General features: G+C 43.1%; 1 long non-coding RNA gene across 1 annotated transcript in view; it reads right to left on the reverse strand.

The window, feature by feature from the left end:
• Positions 1-10,338: 10,338 nt before the first annotated feature.
• Positions 10,339-17,977, reverse strand: part of LOC110359241 (uncharacterized) — a 75,915-nt gene continuing 68,276 nt past the window's right edge. The window contains exon 4 of the long non-coding RNA XR_010467370.1: positions 10,339-10,514. This is a non-coding gene — a long non-coding RNA (uncharacterized LOC110359241). The remainder of the gene's footprint in view (positions 10,515-17,977) is intronic.

Consider the following 17,977-nt stretch of genomic DNA (forward strand, 5'->3'; position numbering starts at 1 on the left):
GAGCAGCAGTTTGTTTCTCCTGCAGCCCTTGCGTTGTCGTCACACAACGGGGGCTCCCACACCACCGCACAGTGACGGAGCCACCACAAGGCCAGGAAAGCAGCTGCCATGGCAGGTGACTGTCATGTTTTGTAACGTACCTGCAAACGCGATTACAGTGGAACTGTGGTGTTTGCATTTCCTCGCAGGTTCACGAGCAGGCCTGTGAGCACAATTTAATGTAAAAAAAAACTTCCACAAGCTAAAGACTCTTGCCTGGGGAGTCCTGCCGTTCCCTGGGAGCTGTGGCCTATGGGAAGCAGTGCAGTGACAAACTCGCCCTCCTCACGGCCCCAGTGCCGCTCGCTCACATCAGGGACATTTTGCCACTGGCTCAAATGGTGGCAGAATCGGTGCCAGGGAAGTAACTTCTCCTTTGAAACCATACTGTTTAAGGACAGCTGGCACGATGCAATGTAAGTGGACAAAAGGAAACAGGCAGTTGGTTTTCTTTATTTACACATATGTGCATACATAGTTTTCCCAATACATGCTATGGATGTGTACCCTCCTTCCAGATCGGTTTAAGTATGACTCTAGTTTACATGAGATCTTCCCTGTTCAGGACAGTATTTAAACTTTATACTTGAGCAAGAGTCCCTGATGACTTAAAATAAAAATCCAACAACATGCAAACACCACAGCATCAGCCCCCAGAAAAATAAAATTAAGTTAGTTTTTAGCCAGCAAGAAGCAAATGAAGATACAACTGCTGAAACCTCCTCTCCAAAAATAAAAGGAAAGCAAGGAAACATGAACAAAGAATGAAAATATGTCAGTTTTATCTGTCCAGACTTCTAATTTCCCTGTGAATGTCAGCAGAGAGCACGGTGCCTCCCACGGAGCTGGGTACAGACACACCATCTCTGCTGGCTCTGAGGTCCCCAACAGCTTTTCTCACCGACTCAAGTCACTCAGAAGCAAGAAGGGTGCTGTCAAACGCAGGTTCACTCACTGCTAAACTCAGCCAACAAATTGCTTGTTTCTGACAGATGTTTCTGTTTAAAGTCACTAGGAACCGTATGGATCATTCCACCTCATCGGTCTCAAGAGCCAGCCCAGCAACTCCAAGAGCCAGAAATTTGCCAGGAACAAATGAAAAACTTAATTAGATCAACAGACAAAATTTGGATCAAGATTAGAGGATCTGACATGACAATGGGATTAGACTGTTAACAAGACATAACAAGGTTTGGCTATTTATCATTTCACAATCAGTTTTCACAGTACAAAAAGGAACCACTGGCAAATCAGCATGAAAAATGCAGACAGGAGAATATCCTTGTTTGAGTTTAGTGTGTGTTCCCTTTTGATGCCAAGCTCTATGGAATCAAACAGTTTATTCCTAAAGAAAAAACACTGCAGCACCAGAAGGAACTAAGAATTGGACACACAACAATGGAAATAAAAATAGCAGAATCCTTAGAGCCACATACTGGTAGTTGCAGGTGTACAAAAAGGCTAAAAAGTAAATAAATAATTGCAAACGCCACAGTTTGGGGCTATGCATGTGGAAAAGCTGGTGCAGACAAACACCTGGACAGACCTTGCAATGACATTGATATTTTTGTCTTTTCCACCTCTGTTGCAATGGAGTATAAAAATACTTAAACAATGAGGTCAAAAACCAAAACCACTCCATCGTGCTCCGCCGTCCTGCCAGGCTGCCTGTGGGACTGAGCGGGGTGTAAAGGGGTGGCCAAGACAAATGAATCTCAGCTTTACACCACACTAGAAAGCAGCAGTGACAGCAGAGCTCAACACCACACACCATGGTCAGACCCCAAAGCTCCATCTCCTACCAGTGGGTGCCTTCACACCGTGCCCAACGGATGCTCGGGATGCTTCGCTCTGATGACAGACAGGTCACTAGAGCTCTCGGTGGTTATTTAGGCCAACCAGAAACCGAGCCTGACCCTCAACAGCCTTTTTGTCCTGTTTTTGCTCAGACACTCTGCACTTCACCCTCTGCTCCCACATCTGGAAGCCAAGCGTGGAACCAAACGGAGCAATCGTCCTTCAGCACAAAGCTCACCTGGCTACCGCCTCCTGTGTCAGAAATGAAGCCGCTCGAGTCTGCCTGGAGGAAACTCGTTTCCTCCAAACGTTCTCTCCCTGCTCACCTGGGGAACAGAGATGCAGACATTGCACTGCATGTTTTACACACAAAGCAATTTAGTCCTGTCCCAGGGCAAACCCAAATTGGCTTTAGTAAAGAAGTTATCACCAACTTATTTCTATTTCTAGAATCAGTCGCAGGGGCCTGGTCAGATAGAAGAATATTATTTTTTAAAAGAAGGAAATTAAACCACAGAACACTACAGAAGAATTTTACAGATAGTGACACGTGGAGCTATATCCCTACAGCACCAGCAAGAAAAATAAATAAAATAAAATGCTCCACACACGTGGCTCTTCACTCTCTGCCTACTGGGTGCGTTTTGCTTTGGATTTGAATTGCAAACTGAAGTTTTGAGCAACTTTTTGATCTAAATGTGGGCAGCATCTAGTGCAGCAGAAGTCTCGGGTCCCATCTGGAGGGGCTGGTACCCACGGTGAGTTCCCAGCTGTTCCCAGCAGCGGGGACCCGGCTCAGCACCCCCCACTGCACAGCGTCCCCAAAGCCTCCGAGCAGCAATCCCAACCTACAGTTTAAGAGAGATTACAGGAGTATTTACAGTTTATGGCTAACCAAACTGCAACACCAAGCAAAGTAATTATGTTATGATACACTATAAAATACAAACATTTCTAGGACCTTGTATTATGTAGAAGCACTTGTAAGGGGGCGGAAAAAAACCAAACCACCACACAACCAAAAAAACCCCACACACATTCACAGCACAATAACTGCAACCTTGATTGCCTGGATTTAGAAGCTTATTTCAGGTCATAATTGATGTCAATTGAGTGTGTGTGTTCCAGCCCAAGGTGTGACTAACAGGGTGGCATTTACATAGTCACACAGCTGCCAGCTGAGGAAGGTTTGGGCTGGAGATGGTACATGAGGAACAGAAAGCAGGGAGAGACAAAAGATGAAGTTTTCCCCTCAGATTGCTTCATCACATCCTCAACTTTAAATACATTACCAGTTTCAATTAAACATCCGTGTCAGTGTTGACAGCAATAAAAGGATATACTGCAGCAGCAACATACATACACTTAAGTACACGGTTAATCCTTCAATACCATTTCAAAAAACAGTTTCTCTTTGTCAAGGTAAGGATGGCTTTTTGATACAACAGCTTTTTGCCTGGAGCTCCGGTGGTCCCGATATGAAAGGGATCTACATACACATCACTTGTGGTTGAAGTTCTGCGTTTAAAAAAAGCAACAGATAAAAAATAAATCCTTACTCTCAAGCTCATCTTCTCACAAATCCAATTAATGAGAGATATTCTGAGATAATTACAACAAGGCACCAGCATCTTTCCTTTCTTCGGTGACTCTTGATATTGTACATCATTCATGCCAGCGCTAGCACCTATAAATGCCGTTTTAATTTGTCTATTGCCTTTCAACCAAATATTGCCTTTTTTTAAGGAAGCATGCACATGAATGAACAAGAGTTAAGAGGGAAACTATGAGAAAGACACACCTGGGCCATTGACAGGGTTTGGTTCCACACAGACAGGAGCGAGTCCTTACACAGGAGCCACAGAAACCACCGCTGACACAGGCTCCAAATCAGACCCACAGTTCACACCTCCGCTTTCAGACAACGCCAGTACTTCAACCCACCTGACACCTACTGTAGTAGGGGGTAAGAGACCATTAGTAACTGTAAATCATTCCTCACGTTCAAGAATAAGCAGTTACAGCAGTAAACAAAACTAAACTCACATGTGACTAATAAAAATTACTAGGGAGCTAAAACATTCCAAGGACATCCCAAAGTTAGGAATTTCCAACTGTTGTTGAGAAGACTATGACAAGTGTTTTACACCAACGCGGTTTCGGGGTCACAGGTTTTTGTCTCTCGTGTACTTGCCCTCTGCACCGTGATAAATGCCACCAATTGACAGTTTCGCTACTTTCGATATGTAGCAGACAAATATCTTCATCAGAAAAAATAAAGCAGTCTTTTTATAATCATCGTAGCTCGTGACAGCCAAACCTGCTAAGAAAAGCTCCTGCAGTTAACAGCTTAAATGTGACAATTTTCACAGCCACATACGTACCCAGCGTGGTTCCGTTTCCCCTGTAGATGTGTTTCTGATCCTAGGTAGGCAAAGCAGCTCATTTGTCCTAATTCTGCACCAGTGCATGCGAGTCTCCTTCAATCTCAATTAGCTGGTAGGAAATTTATTTAGAAAGCTGACAGGAACTATTTGGGGGATTAATGATCACTGATTTATGAATATTGAGTAGCATTTCAATAATCCAAGCAGAGTAATCACTTGTAGCTGAAGCCAGTTCTCCCAACCATTATAGTCTGTAGCAATCACTCAAAGGCAGTTAAATGATTCTGATTTATGACCTTAACCTACAGGGCCCAGTACATTTGCTCTATCAGTGTGTAAATTCTAAAAACGCAATTCCCTGCACCTCTAGAGAGCCAATTTAAGTCAACATTATGCATGAGCCGAGCATGCTTGAATTCTCAGATCTCTTATTTCACTCATTAAATTTGCACTGAACATCTTGCAATTAAAATTTCATATAGATTTTTTCTTATGATTGACATTTGGCCTTGGCAAAATGAGTTTAAATTTTGTTTCTCTAAAGATTTAGAAGGAGATAGATTGATCTAGACATTGTTTTCTGCAAGATGATGATGATGGAGCACTAATGCTTTTATTAGCATTTTGAAAAGCCTCCCTTTTTGCTGGAAGACTGTCTATCAGTAATAAATGAAAGCAATTCAGTAACCAAAGCCAAAGCTCCAGCTAGAACAGCAGCAAAAGCGATGCTGCGCAAAGTCTTCATGTGAACCCTTCCTGGTTTTAGGCCAACATCTTTAACTGGGGTGGAACAAATTGGGCCTTCCAGTACAAACCAATATGTGCTCATCTGTCATGAATAAACTGCAGTCCTATTATATGATTTTGAAAATAAGCCGAGGACAACTAAAAAGAACAGAAAAGTACTAAAGCGCTTTCAAGTCCTGATCTGAAAAGGTGAAGTGTTTGGATTGATGCAAGCACTGGATCTGTTGTGCTAAAATCAGGCAAATCATTTATTTTATCTCATGCTTTGTCCCTCGGGCAACGAGTTGAAAGGAAGAACAGTTGTACCCTTCAGTGACCCCACATACTTGCTGTTTACACCACACCTCCTGTGCAGAAGAATCTGATCGGACACAGCCAGTCCACGCATCAAGGAGTTCACACCGGAGGGACAAACACAAGACTGAGCGAGGGAAAAGGGAGAACTGCTGCCTGAATTCACCAATGACTTAACAGGACCGCAGTGTTACGAAGCCACGGACAGAAAGTACTACACAGTACAGCTCAAGGAAATACAAGGTCTTCTTGTAGAAATGCAGCTGACACGATGGCACATCAACTTCATGTAGGACTTGGAGCATTAGGGTCATGTCAGTAATAAATAGCCATGTCCAGGCTGCAGCAGACACGCTAATATTAACTTTGTACCTTAAGAATCAAAGCGAGAAGAAAATGATTCAAAAAGATAAGGATCCGTCTAAAGAAAGCGTCCCCTGGGTTGGAGAAACATGAATACACGTTCACAATATCCACTTAGATCCACCAGCTGTAGTGATGATGGAAGTTGTACTGGAGAGAACATTTTAAATGCCGTTTCCCAACCTGATGGCCAAAAGATTCCCATGTCAGCGCAGACAGCTCCACACACACAGCTGAACAGAAGCCAAGCGCTCACATCACAGGAACATTTAACACACTGCAGATTGGCATCCGAGCACGAGGAAGAATGCTTAACACCTACATATATATCACTTCCAGTTTAAGCACTCTTCATCACATCCAGCTGAGCACAGCATTTGATCTTCAGCAAATTATAAGCAAAGGAAATCAGTAAAAATTTGTCTCGCTATGGGAAGAGATCAATAGTGTACTTAAAGGAAAAATCCAGTGTGCTAGCCCCACGGAATATCAATCTTGCATCAGTACCCAATGCATATTTTACTGCAGAATAGTAAAGTCTTTACAGTCACAGCATAATTACACTAACATTCCAGTATTTTAATATCAGCTCGCTGAAATGAAATTTTGTTTCCATGTCCAGTCAATAATTCTATCTCATCTCAATGATGAATAGAGCTTAGTGAGTAATTTGTTATGAATAATTTATTCACTGCATTTCACCTTTCATCTCTCTTTGAACATTTAGTGAACTTCCGGAATGTATTCGTTACACAAAACTGTTCACGAATAACTCACTCTTGCAGACCATGTGTCAATAGTTCACTAAAAATATTCCACGTATCTTGGCCACTTGGTTCCATTTCCGAGGCGCTGTACCCGCTCCCCGCTTGGCCCACCCAGTGAGTTTTGCTGAACCGCTGCCATGCTGCTCCGCCTTCCCCACGCAGCCCAGCAGCAACCCCAGCGCTGGAGAGCGGCTGCCAAACAAAGCCAGGCGCTGGCGGCCTGTTTGGGGTGCGGAAGGAGGGACCGCAGTTGAGTGCAGGCTCCTCCCACTCAGATCTGGATAGTTCTCAAAACTGCCAGACCGCTTTGCTGAGTTTCTGTCTGCTCATTTTTAATCTCCACTGTAATTTCAATCTTCTCCACCTACTGCGAACAATAAATTAAAAAGAGGAGCTATATAGTCAGGGGAAGACTTCATGAGTAGTTTTTTTTCTGATTTGAAATGTCCATAGCTTGCCATGCTGACTAATGTTCTTTGGTCAGTAAATAATGCCACCCGCTGAGCCAAGTATGTGCCCAGAATGAATGTGTGCTGCTAGGTGATTTCAAAAAGACCATTATTTTCCCTTTCTGCGCTTTTTCCTTAGAACAGAATTTACAGCAGCCTCGTCTCATTTCTAGGAACAGAGAACGCACAGACCACACATGGATTTGTATAACCAGTATTACACAAGCTAATTAATCCAGTCTTCAGCCCAGCATCCAGCATTGAAGGCACATACAAGCATGAAATGAGCTGCATTCCACTGCCTACAGATCAAAACCCAAAACTTGTTAGCATTTGCTCTCACTTCTCCAAACCTTCTCCTTCTGCTCCTCAACTACACCAAACTCCCTCTGGGGCTGAAAAGCCTGGAAGAAGAGCACAGTACTTAATCGGTACACTTCTCAAATGCCTGCTTGACCTTGTTATTAAAAAATAAAGGATGAGTCACAGTCACCTGGCTCATCATTTCACACCATCATTATTCCACAGAACCACAGGGACACTGGGACTGGAAGGCGCCTCTACAGACCCTGCTCAAAGCAGGGCCACCCGCAGCGGGTCGCTCAGGTGTCCTGTCGGTGTTTGAGTATCTCCAAGGATGGAGGCTCCATAATCCCTTCAGACAACCTGTCCTAGTGTTTGATCAACCTTACAATAAGACAGAGGTTTCATACAATTAAATAGAATTTCCCATATTTCAATTTGTGCCCACTGAAGACTCATTTTGTCTGCCTTGATCAAACCTCTCTTTAAGTGATTTTTCTTTAAACTGGGGTCATTATCTGTACGAAAGGGGATGGAAAAAATTTCCACTATGATTTATACACCCACAGCACACCAGCCTGCACACTTGAGCCATCAAACGTGTTGCACACCGTGAAAAGCTGCAACCCTGGAGAGTTTCTCTTGCCCCCTGCCCATCTCCAAGAGGCTTCTAAAGGACTTTGCCTCCTGAGCTGCTCTTGAGCAGTTTGGATCAATGTTGTTCCTTAGTCAGGTCAGGGTTGTTTATTATTTGCCCTGATGGCCAAAGAGATTATTAATTTCATAACCTCTGTATGAGTTGGTGCAGAGATAAGTGGATGGTAAGCGCTGCCTGTTTCCTGTGCAGTTTTAGAAACAGGTTAGAAGTCACAAGAAAATGGAGAATATTGAAATAGACCCTACAGATGTTGCTAAAGTCGGCATAAGGCGTTTCCATGAAGAAAAGCTTTGTAATGATTCAATTCTTCTATCACCAGGTGTAAGCAGTACTAGAATATTAACTCTACAGTTAATAAAAGTGAGTTACACAGCTCATAGGGTCTCTGACTAAGGGCCCTTGCAAAGCTTATACCGCGAGACACAGAGAGGTCAAAAATGCAAACTGAAATTATTATGACATATACCTAGACCTGTCTCTTATACACAGATACATTAGAGGAAAATCATCCACACTAGTTTCTATGGTTATATGAAACAAATAAAAACCCTCTAAGCATGGTATTTGTTTTTACCTTAGGAAAGGCAAGTCCGTCATTTTCTTCAACATTCCCACCATGTAAAATCTACTCTTGTTTTTACCTGTTCTATTTGTTTGTTTTTAACAGCTATAGATCGCACATGGCAAAACAGAAAAGAAGAAAGTAATTTTAACTGAACACTTGCATTTTGTTCGGAGCCTCCCTCCCTCAACAGCATCACAAAAGAAGAAAAGAGATCTGAGACTAGTCATAAATTCACATCCCCAAGTGAGAGCAGCAAAATTATTTCCTATTATCCATTAAATGTCATTGAGGTTCACCATGCTCATGAACTGCGCGGATTCAAGGGACAAAAGGAACAAGGCCACAGCCGTCCCCTCCAACACGCTGAACACGCTTCTCTGCAAGGGCTCAGATCTCCCCACTCCCTGCCAAGCTTTTCTTTATCACCATCTGCTTTTTCTCTATTAACTATATTTTTTGCCCTGAAGAAGATTCTAAGGCTGTTCTACTTTCAAATAATAAACCAGACATTTCACAGTGGTTTAAAACATAGCGCTGACCTAATAAGATTGATTTCTCCTTGTGGAAAAGGAAAAAACAAATGCACTTCAGCAACACGTTGCAAGAGGAGGCTATAGAAATAATAGCTTACATAGTTAAAGCTTTCTCTAGGCTGGGAAATTATTTTTAATTATTTTATTAACTTCTACTAGTGTCAAAACAGAAGAAATATAATTCCCATATAGTGCATTAAAAAAAAAAAAATCAGACTTATATAATGTGCACAGGTTAATTTGTAGCTGCATAACTCTCTGCTTCTTCCAAATCTACTTTTCATGTTTAAACACAAGGGACGGGAATATTGATCATTAAGTCCTTCAATCAAGTTTAGCACACTTAAGATGTAAACAAGACAGAAATCTGCTGGAATCAGAGCTCTAACATCTACTCTTTTTTCCCCATCGCTATTTTCCTTGTTGGCCGGTTCTGTTGAAAAAGGGACGTCCCACTCCCACAGCTCTACTGCCAAGGAGGTGAACACAGAAAGGAGGAGACAGGTTGTCCTGGGTTGGTACACAGGCATCTCAGCTCAAGTGTCCCAACACGCAATTATTTACAACTAATGGAAAATACTGCTTCTCAGCGTCACCAGGAGTCACTTAGAAATCCACCCTCACATTCACAACAGGACCAAGAGGCTGCGGAGGGAGGGTCAGAGCAGCTCCCTGTTTTCAGGAAGAATTCATCCCACACCAACTCATCCGTGATGTTGGTTTTGATTGTCAAATATCAAATTTGTTTGATATTCCATCTACTCAAAAGCCATCCATTCCATCCATTCCATCATTCCATCCACTGTCAAACAGCCCTTTGACAGCACTCGCCTGGCAGACACAGGACAGACTCCACTCCCACAACACCGACAGCTCCTGCACTCCCCGAACCAGCTGGCCAGTCCTCAGCAATCTGAGCTGGTCTGCACAACCAGAGCCAAAATTCCTGTTATTTGGAGGATCTACCTCAGCAGGGACATGAACAGTCAGTGAGGCATCCAAATGCCTGTTGTTCAGGTAACTATGATTTGTGAAGTGGGGGAGAGGGGCTACAGAGGCACAGAAGAATAAAGAATGTTGTTTTATCTCTCCCTGCCTTGGGTCAAAACAATTCCTTCTTAACCGCGATATACTTAGCAACTACAATGTCATTCTTCTTGAAGGGGAAAAATAGATACTCCCCACTGAGAATTAAATGATCTATTTAAATAATACTTTCAAAAGATACTGTAAGCTTTTAAATTATCAGCTCAAAAATGTGGCATAAATAAAATACCAACAATGGAAAACCATGTGTAAAATCATGCGATTATGCAGAGTGTTGTTCCAACTACACAAAGCAACTAGAGCAATACCTTCCATAGTTTCATCTTTTTTTGGTGTTCAACACAGTCACAAATAATAAACTTAGAATAAATGGCCTTACAAAGGTGTGTGTAAGAGCAAAGCAGTCTGGAAAAGTTCCCAAGGGTCTAATGACAATGGTAAATATTTTCCGGTATAGTTTTCTTAAGGTTTCTGCAGCGATTTCCTGGGTTCTCTGAAGTCAGCAAGAATTTTGCTCGTGATTTCAATGGGAACAGGGTGTCACCTCCGGACTTGCAGGGAGAAGCTGGATAAGGAAAGAGCACTGTTGTTAATACTCATCCATATGGACAGCAGGAAAACTCACATCTACAGTTCAGATGAACCCAGGCAATGATCATATTTTAAGACAGTATGATTCATACAGAAGTATCTGATTACTTTCCATCTCTACTATCACTTCCAGAATAAAAGGATTGCTCAATTATCCTATAGATGCAATTTTTCATTCCTCACGAATCCAAAGTCCCACTGAGCGCATGGAAGGCAAGATTTGGTCCTTTGAATATTGTGGCATTGAGGTTAATGGGAGATTTAAATGCACAAGAAATGCAGAATCTGGTCATAAGAGTATTTGAAAAAGAACTATAATAGTAATAAAAATGAAAGGATATTTATTCAAAAATGCTTCAGTATCTCATAAGTTATTTCTTCTCCATACTCCTTTCTCAGCTGGCTCACTGCTGCTTCTGCTCTCCTTAATCTTTCCTTTCTAATTCTTCTTTTAAATATTTATAAAAAATTTGCACAGATGGGGAAAAATCTGAAGATCTGAAAAAAAATTAATTTAATAAGGAAAGGACTAGAAGCCCATTATTGGTTTAGGCAGGCTCTTTTCATGCTGTATATTGTAACTAGGAATAATTAATTTGAAAGCCCTTGATCTTTGGGAGCTTTTTCATTAATATTATTATTATTAATAATAGCAATTCACATTCACTACCCTCTGGCTGGAGGTACTTGAGTGCCTCTGGGCACCCACATGCTGCCATGCCACAGAGGCTGGATTTAAAAGCCATTTGTTTTCTTTGGTGTCCAAGGAGGGACTGCAGCACCTCTGACTGCTCCTAATGACAGTCTGGCCATTGGGAACGACCTGTTCGAGAGCAGCGTAGGGGAAAGGGACCTGGGGGTCCTGGGGACAGCAGGGTGACCATGAGCCAGCACTGGGCCCTTGTGGCCAGGAAGGCCAGTGGTACCTGGGGTGGGTTAGAAGGGGGTGGTCAGTAGGTCAGAGAGGTTCTCCTGCCCCTCTGCTCTGCCCTGGGGAGACCACACCTGGAATATTGTGTCCAGTTGTGGCCCCTCAGTTCCAGCAGGACAGGGAACTGCTGCAGAGAGTCCAGCGCAGCCACCAAGATGCTGAAGGGAGTGGAGCATCTCCCGTGTGAGGAAAGGCTGAGGGAGCTGGGGCTCTGGAGTTTGGAGGAGAGGAGACTGAGGGGTGACCTCTTTCATGTTTACAGATATCTAAAGGGTGAGTGTCAGGAGGATGGAGCCAGGCTCTTCTCGGTGACAACCAGTGATAGGACAAGGGGTAATGGGTTCAAACTGGAACACAGGAGGTTCCACTTAAATTTGAGAAGAAACTTCTTCTCAGTGAGGGTGGCAGAGCCTGGCCCAGGCTGCCCAGGGGGGTTGTGGAGTCTCCTTCTCTGCAGACATTCCAACCCGCCTGGACACCTTCCTGTGTAACCTCATCTGGGTGTTCCTGCTCCATGGGGGGATTGCACTGGATGAGCTTTCCAGGGCCCTTCCAACCCCTGACATTCTGGGATTCTGTGACTCTGCAGCAGGGAACTGCCAGCTGTGCTGTGTGTGTCCATTAGCAGGTCCCGATTTGCACAGCAGGAAAGTGCTGAATCACGGGGCTACTTGCTTGTTTTGGGGGGGTAGGTGTGGCACAAGAGGAGGCGGGAAGCTCTGGAGCACAGACCCACACTGAGAGCTGGAGCGACGCTGCAACATCTTCCTCACTTCACACATCTGCGCAACAGGCACAGCTTGAAACACGAGAGAAAACACAGTGCTGAGCTGCAAACGCACAAAGTGCCAGCACCTCAACTGGCACACGCACCATCAACGCTGCCAGCAGCAGCCGCAACAGATGGGACCTGGAGTTCAGGATGGCAATTTGCCTTAGGGGGAAAAAAAACACAACAGATCTTGACTTCAGTCCCATCACCCAAACAAAACACTTTGCCACACTCTAGTAAGGTGCACAATCTGCATGGGTTTTTTGACTTCAGTATTTCCATTTGTTGTTTATGTTGTGATAGCAGTTATTGATGCCAGAAGGTACAGCCCTTCCATGCCATTATAGATGTACCCATTGTTGGTAGGAGCTGAGAAAGGGCTGTAGGCGGTGCAAATCCTTTCCAAAACCAGCTCAGAAGGACAGCTGGCAGGGCTGTTGACCACAGAGCACTGGAGCAAGCGGCCATGGTCAGCAGCAGCTCTGCAAATCAGTGCAGTGTCCCCTGCAAGCCCTGGGAGAACACACTCCACACTGGGCTGCTCCGCTTGCTTTGAAATACGAGATTGTAGAGTGTCAAGTGCACTGTCCCTCAATGTCTCATTCAATATTTTTTGCCACAGTGCTCTCTTCATGACTATGGCTTCTTGGTATTTGCTTTTGTAACACAAGCAGCTTTCTGCTATCTTCCCTTATGACAACCTTTCATATTGCACGTCCTATTCACGCACATTCTAACACTGGCAATGCTGCCTTCACATAAAACAAACTATTCTCCTTCCTATTTGCAGGGTCAAGGCTTTGGAATCTGTGCCTTCCTGCACGTCAACCTCAGCAAAGCAAAGCAAGAACCTAAAAGGCCCACAAAGCATCAGCAGCTGCTGTAACATGGAATGGAGATAAACCTAACAACCCACCTACAAAACTCCATGCAATTCAATTTATGTTGCATCCCACTCCCATATGGCAGTGTGAAAACAGAGAAAATGCAAGGTCTCTATTTCTCTTTGGGTCCCAGCCATACAAAAAGTGAGCAGTAACATCTGGCCCCTTTGGAAGATTGAGCACCAGTTGTATCGGCAGCTTGAAAGCAGCTCCTGGACGCGCCGCTCCATGGGGCTGCAGATTCACCATCTGGGGTGTCTCCTCCGCACCACACATGAGGGGGTTTAATCTCCCATTTCCTGTCAAGCATTATCCAATTCTGTCTGCTTGTGAACAACAGTTGATATAAATGCCTCATGAACACCTCTCCCCAAGTCCCTGTAGAATTGCTTTCTTCCTAACTTTAAAGACAGGAACAAAACATAATATACATTTAACTTCCAAACTGGATTCCTCAGAGGAAAGAATTCCAGCCCATCTGCCACACATGCCTTTCTTTATTTCAAATTCATGTGCAAAATAAGGCTTGTATGTACAAACTAAAAAGGACCCTACAGACAAATAATCGCCTCTGTTTCCTGTCTAAACTATTACAAGTGAGTGCTAATTATTGAGATTACAACCCTTTATTTTAAGTAAGGCTGGAATAAACATTAGTAGTGAGCAGTTACCTTGCTAAACTGATGCATCAGATCAGAGCAGCCCCTTTCAAGTTGAAAAGTAATTTGTCCAAAGCCTGAAATTTAAATGATATAGATTTATTTTGTACTAAATAATATGCTCTCAGATGTAACACACTCCAGTGAGTTAAAAACACAATGGCAGATACGCAAAACATCATGGTGAATCGAGACAACCCAACTGTAACTCTCCAAGTTTTGAAGACAGTATAAGCAGTGGTTGGTGGGGGTTTCTATGATTTCAGAATAGAAATATAAGTTGTTTGACTGTATTTTAATTCTTCAGATACTCGATTCCCAAGCAGATGAGACATCTGTAGCATTAGAGCCTCAACTGAACTAGGAAAGACATAAAATAAGACAACAACACCCGCACCCAACACCCCCCATAAGCAAAGGTACCCATGAGAAAGTTCACCAGAGGGAATTGCAAAAGGACTGGGAAGGATGGCGAGGCATTGTCCAGGACATTTTCCATCTCCTGAGCAAGCACACAAACCTCCCTGAACAACGTAATTTAGGTATTCACTCAATCTACCTTTTGGTGTCTGAATCAGTATGAAAGTCCTGGCTAATCCCTCTAGGCAGGCAATCAGCAGCAGTTAATTGCACAAGTCTAAGCAAGCTGTTTATGTTTTTCTTAAGCTTATGCATAGAAGTGGATACATCCAGAGGAAAATTCATCACCTCTTAAGCAAGGGGTCTAAAGCACTTTGGAGCATCTGAAGAGGACTCTGTGTCTCCTCCAGCTGCAGAGAAGCTCAATTTCCCTTTAGTGGAGCTAAAAGCACTTCAGCATCTCCAAGTGTTTTCAGGAAAAGCACAGTGAGAATTGCAGAGCATCCAGGTACTGCCCGCAGCAGAGAGCTGCGGTGTGCCCCGCATCGCTGACAGGAGCCAGCCTGGCAGGCCTGGTTTTGTTTCCCCTCCATCAGCTGCGGCAGATCTGTAACACCCATGCACTCCTCACGCTGCTCTGAGCCCACCGGCTAAGCTGATGATAAAGAACTGAAAAACTAAACAAGATCATAAAATACAGCTCTTGAGATGAACACTATGGTAGCTGAGTAGAAATTTGATGAAATTACACTCTAGCAGCCAACGTGGTTCCATCAGCCTGCTCTCTGAAATGAGGCCACGGTGCTGGGTTCTGTCTTCAGGATAAAGCAGGGAGGAAAAGTGCTCCCACTCCAAAGGAACTCAGGGTCATTCATGAAGAAAATTCCACTGGTTTTCAACCAGATAGGGCTCCTTGGCAGGTGAAAGCAAGACCTGAAGAAGCATCACCTCAATGTTTTTGAGAAAATGCACCTCCCAACAGGTCCCACTCAACCCAAATGCTCTACAGAGCAGCATGCTGATCGCTGAGAACCACAGGAGTACAACCACGAACAGTGATAAGCAGAACGCTACATAATATACTTAACAAATTAACCTTTATTCATCCCACAGAGTAAATTAGAAATTTTAATTACCACCAGAGCTGTGATATTGTTTTAAATTTAGATCCAACAGGACTCTAATTGTATTAGTCAGACAGTCCTAGCCTGTCCCAGGTTGAGAGAAACCAGAGAAATAATGATTTCTACAGGCATAGAAGGTGGCACCTTGTTTAATGCTGCTGTGTGCTACCAGGACATCAGAAGAGTTGGGTAGTAATGGCCTTTCTTCAGACTTCACAGGCATTAATGGGCCACGAGAGAGCTCCATCAGGTTTCAAACAGGAGCGACATTTTGTGTTCCCAACTGATAAATCATTGGGTAAGTTTTGCTGAGTAAAACCAAACTCCACAGAAGATCTGCTGTCCAGAGTGACTGCTTAGGAAACCCTATGCTTTTGAGCTCCTACTGGTATGAAACACGCCACATGAAAAATTACCATCACACTGATGACCAATAATCATCCTTAGGTGGAATCCTCCCTCTCTCTGGAAGTTGAAACGAACAACAGTTCCACTGCCTCACTTTGAATTACCTGTTTCACTAAAACACGCCATTTTAAACACCGACGTACTCTCCAGACAGGGAATCCATGTGCCAGTGTGATTACTGGACAGCCATACCCTGTTCCTCCAACAATCTTTATAACAGGTAAAGTCAGCTAAAAAAGAACAGTTGCTACAGATAAATCATACTTTTAACTCAGTGCAAATATTTTGGAATGTTTTTAATGCAATGACAACCTAAAAAAAATGATGGCAAAGCAAAACCACAATGTTAATGCTTGACTTCTATAAGCATTCAGAATTTTATCATTAGTTAATGTGGGTTGGTTGGGTTTTTTTTTTTTGCAGGCAGACAGTTTTACTTTGTACCTTGTTGCATAAAACTACCATTAACAAGATATATTACCTAATTATGCTGGTCTGTTCTACTTCTGAGTAGGATTGTGGCAATAAATTTCACACAGTCCATGCTCTGTGTGCAAAGGCTTCTGACAGAAGCCCATGACCATGAAGAACAGAATATGGAGAGATAGTGTCATTGCACTTGACAAACTGACTGGTATCACTGTCAGCATAATAGTCCCAAATCCGCAGCAGCAGAGAACAACATCGATTGTCAGCATCAAAAGGGTCAAGACAAATTAAATATTTACGGCTCCGGGCTGTGTTGACAGCTCTTGATGTGTTCTCAAAGCTGATCACTTCAAGCTGATCCATTTCTTCTGAAAGTTGCCCCACTACATCCACAGCAGTTTGACGTTTATGTATTTCTTTGCTATGCCACTGGCAGCCTCGCGTGGCAATAAAACGGAGGGCAGAGCTGAAAACTCCGCACTTTCCTGTTTTCCTCAGCCGTAACCAGGCATCTCCTTTCTGTAGCTCCAGGAAAAACACAGTAAACCAGCTACGGTTACATAGAACAAGAGAGATGACTTTTTATATAAGTTTTGTAAATCTACCTTTTCCAACGTAGATGAAATTCGTGAAAAAGCTCAGTATCCCAAAATTCAAGGTGGTTGGATTTCCTCCCTCTTAAGTGATAATTAATGTCAAGTGAGAGTAAACTCTCAGCTCCAGGCAAAGTCTGTGCATCTCCAAAGCCTGCAAGGATGGTGACATTATTCCAGTATTTAACAGAAGCAGGTGAATGGAATGATTAACGCAGCATTCAAGCAACAGAAAACAAAGCCAGGACCTATAATAACTGCCAGCAAAAAGTATTTAACAAACCTCATTTTGTCTTCCAGTTCATTACAAGTTAGGTCAACAGTGCAAATTTCCTAAATTCATATAAGACCTCTAAATTAGTACATGAGAATACAGCATGACTGAAGTGCATATTAAATGGATTTAAGATATTTACCTAGGTTGAAAACAGACATTAAAAGGGACTTGACATCTGAAGCGTCTTTACTAGCAGGTTCCCAGAAGGACTGGGATGAAGGAACGATTCAAAGAGAACTAAAACAAACTGAGCAGAGGGAATTGATGTTACAAATAATTGCAGACTGATAAATGAGGCAAATATGAGAGTATTGACAAAGCAAGCAGAGCTAGCTGGGAAAGAAGAACCATTTGAACAAAATATGTGCTAAATCAAAATTCACCAAAATGTTCACCTGGGAAAAATCCTGGAAATTCACCATGGAAAGGTCTATGAATCATCCAAGCCCATCTTCCTTCAGAGTTCTAAGCCATCCAGACAGATACTTGTCTAACTTCTTGAAAATCTCTAATGACTGAGATTGCACGGGTCTGGCGAGTAAAGCTTGTGTCCCATTTTCCTTCCTTACTTGACAAGTTTCCCTTCACATGCAGACCAAAAGATCCTCAAGTGCAGTTTCAGATTGTATGTACTTCTTAGCCAGTCCCCAGCGGCCATGAAGCACGAGGCTTTGTCCTCACAGCACTGTACAACACGTCGTCAGCCCGTCTCCCCTCAGCTGGCTTTTCATGAAAAGATAGTGGTACTTTCCTTCCCTGGTCCTGCTGTCAAGACTAAGGAGCAATACTCAGGAAAACAGTAATAGAAACAGAAAGAAGTGACAATGTGAGCTCCAAGCACAGTTCTGTGGCAAAGACTCCATCCATTTGTTGAAGACGTTAAAAGGAGAGTAGGCAAGACTGCCTTTCTGAATAGCCTTAGTTTCCACATTTCAAAGGAGGATAATGACAAATTTGGAAAGAGAAAATTCACCTCTTTCTTGGTAATCTGATACACTGT

Source organism: Columba livia, chromosome 20 (assembly GCF_036013475.1).
Source record: "Columba livia isolate bColLiv1 breed racing homer chromosome 20, bColLiv1.pat.W.v2, whole genome shotgun sequence".
Taxonomy (NCBI): domain Eukaryota; kingdom Metazoa; phylum Chordata; class Aves; order Columbiformes; family Columbidae; genus Columba; species Columba livia.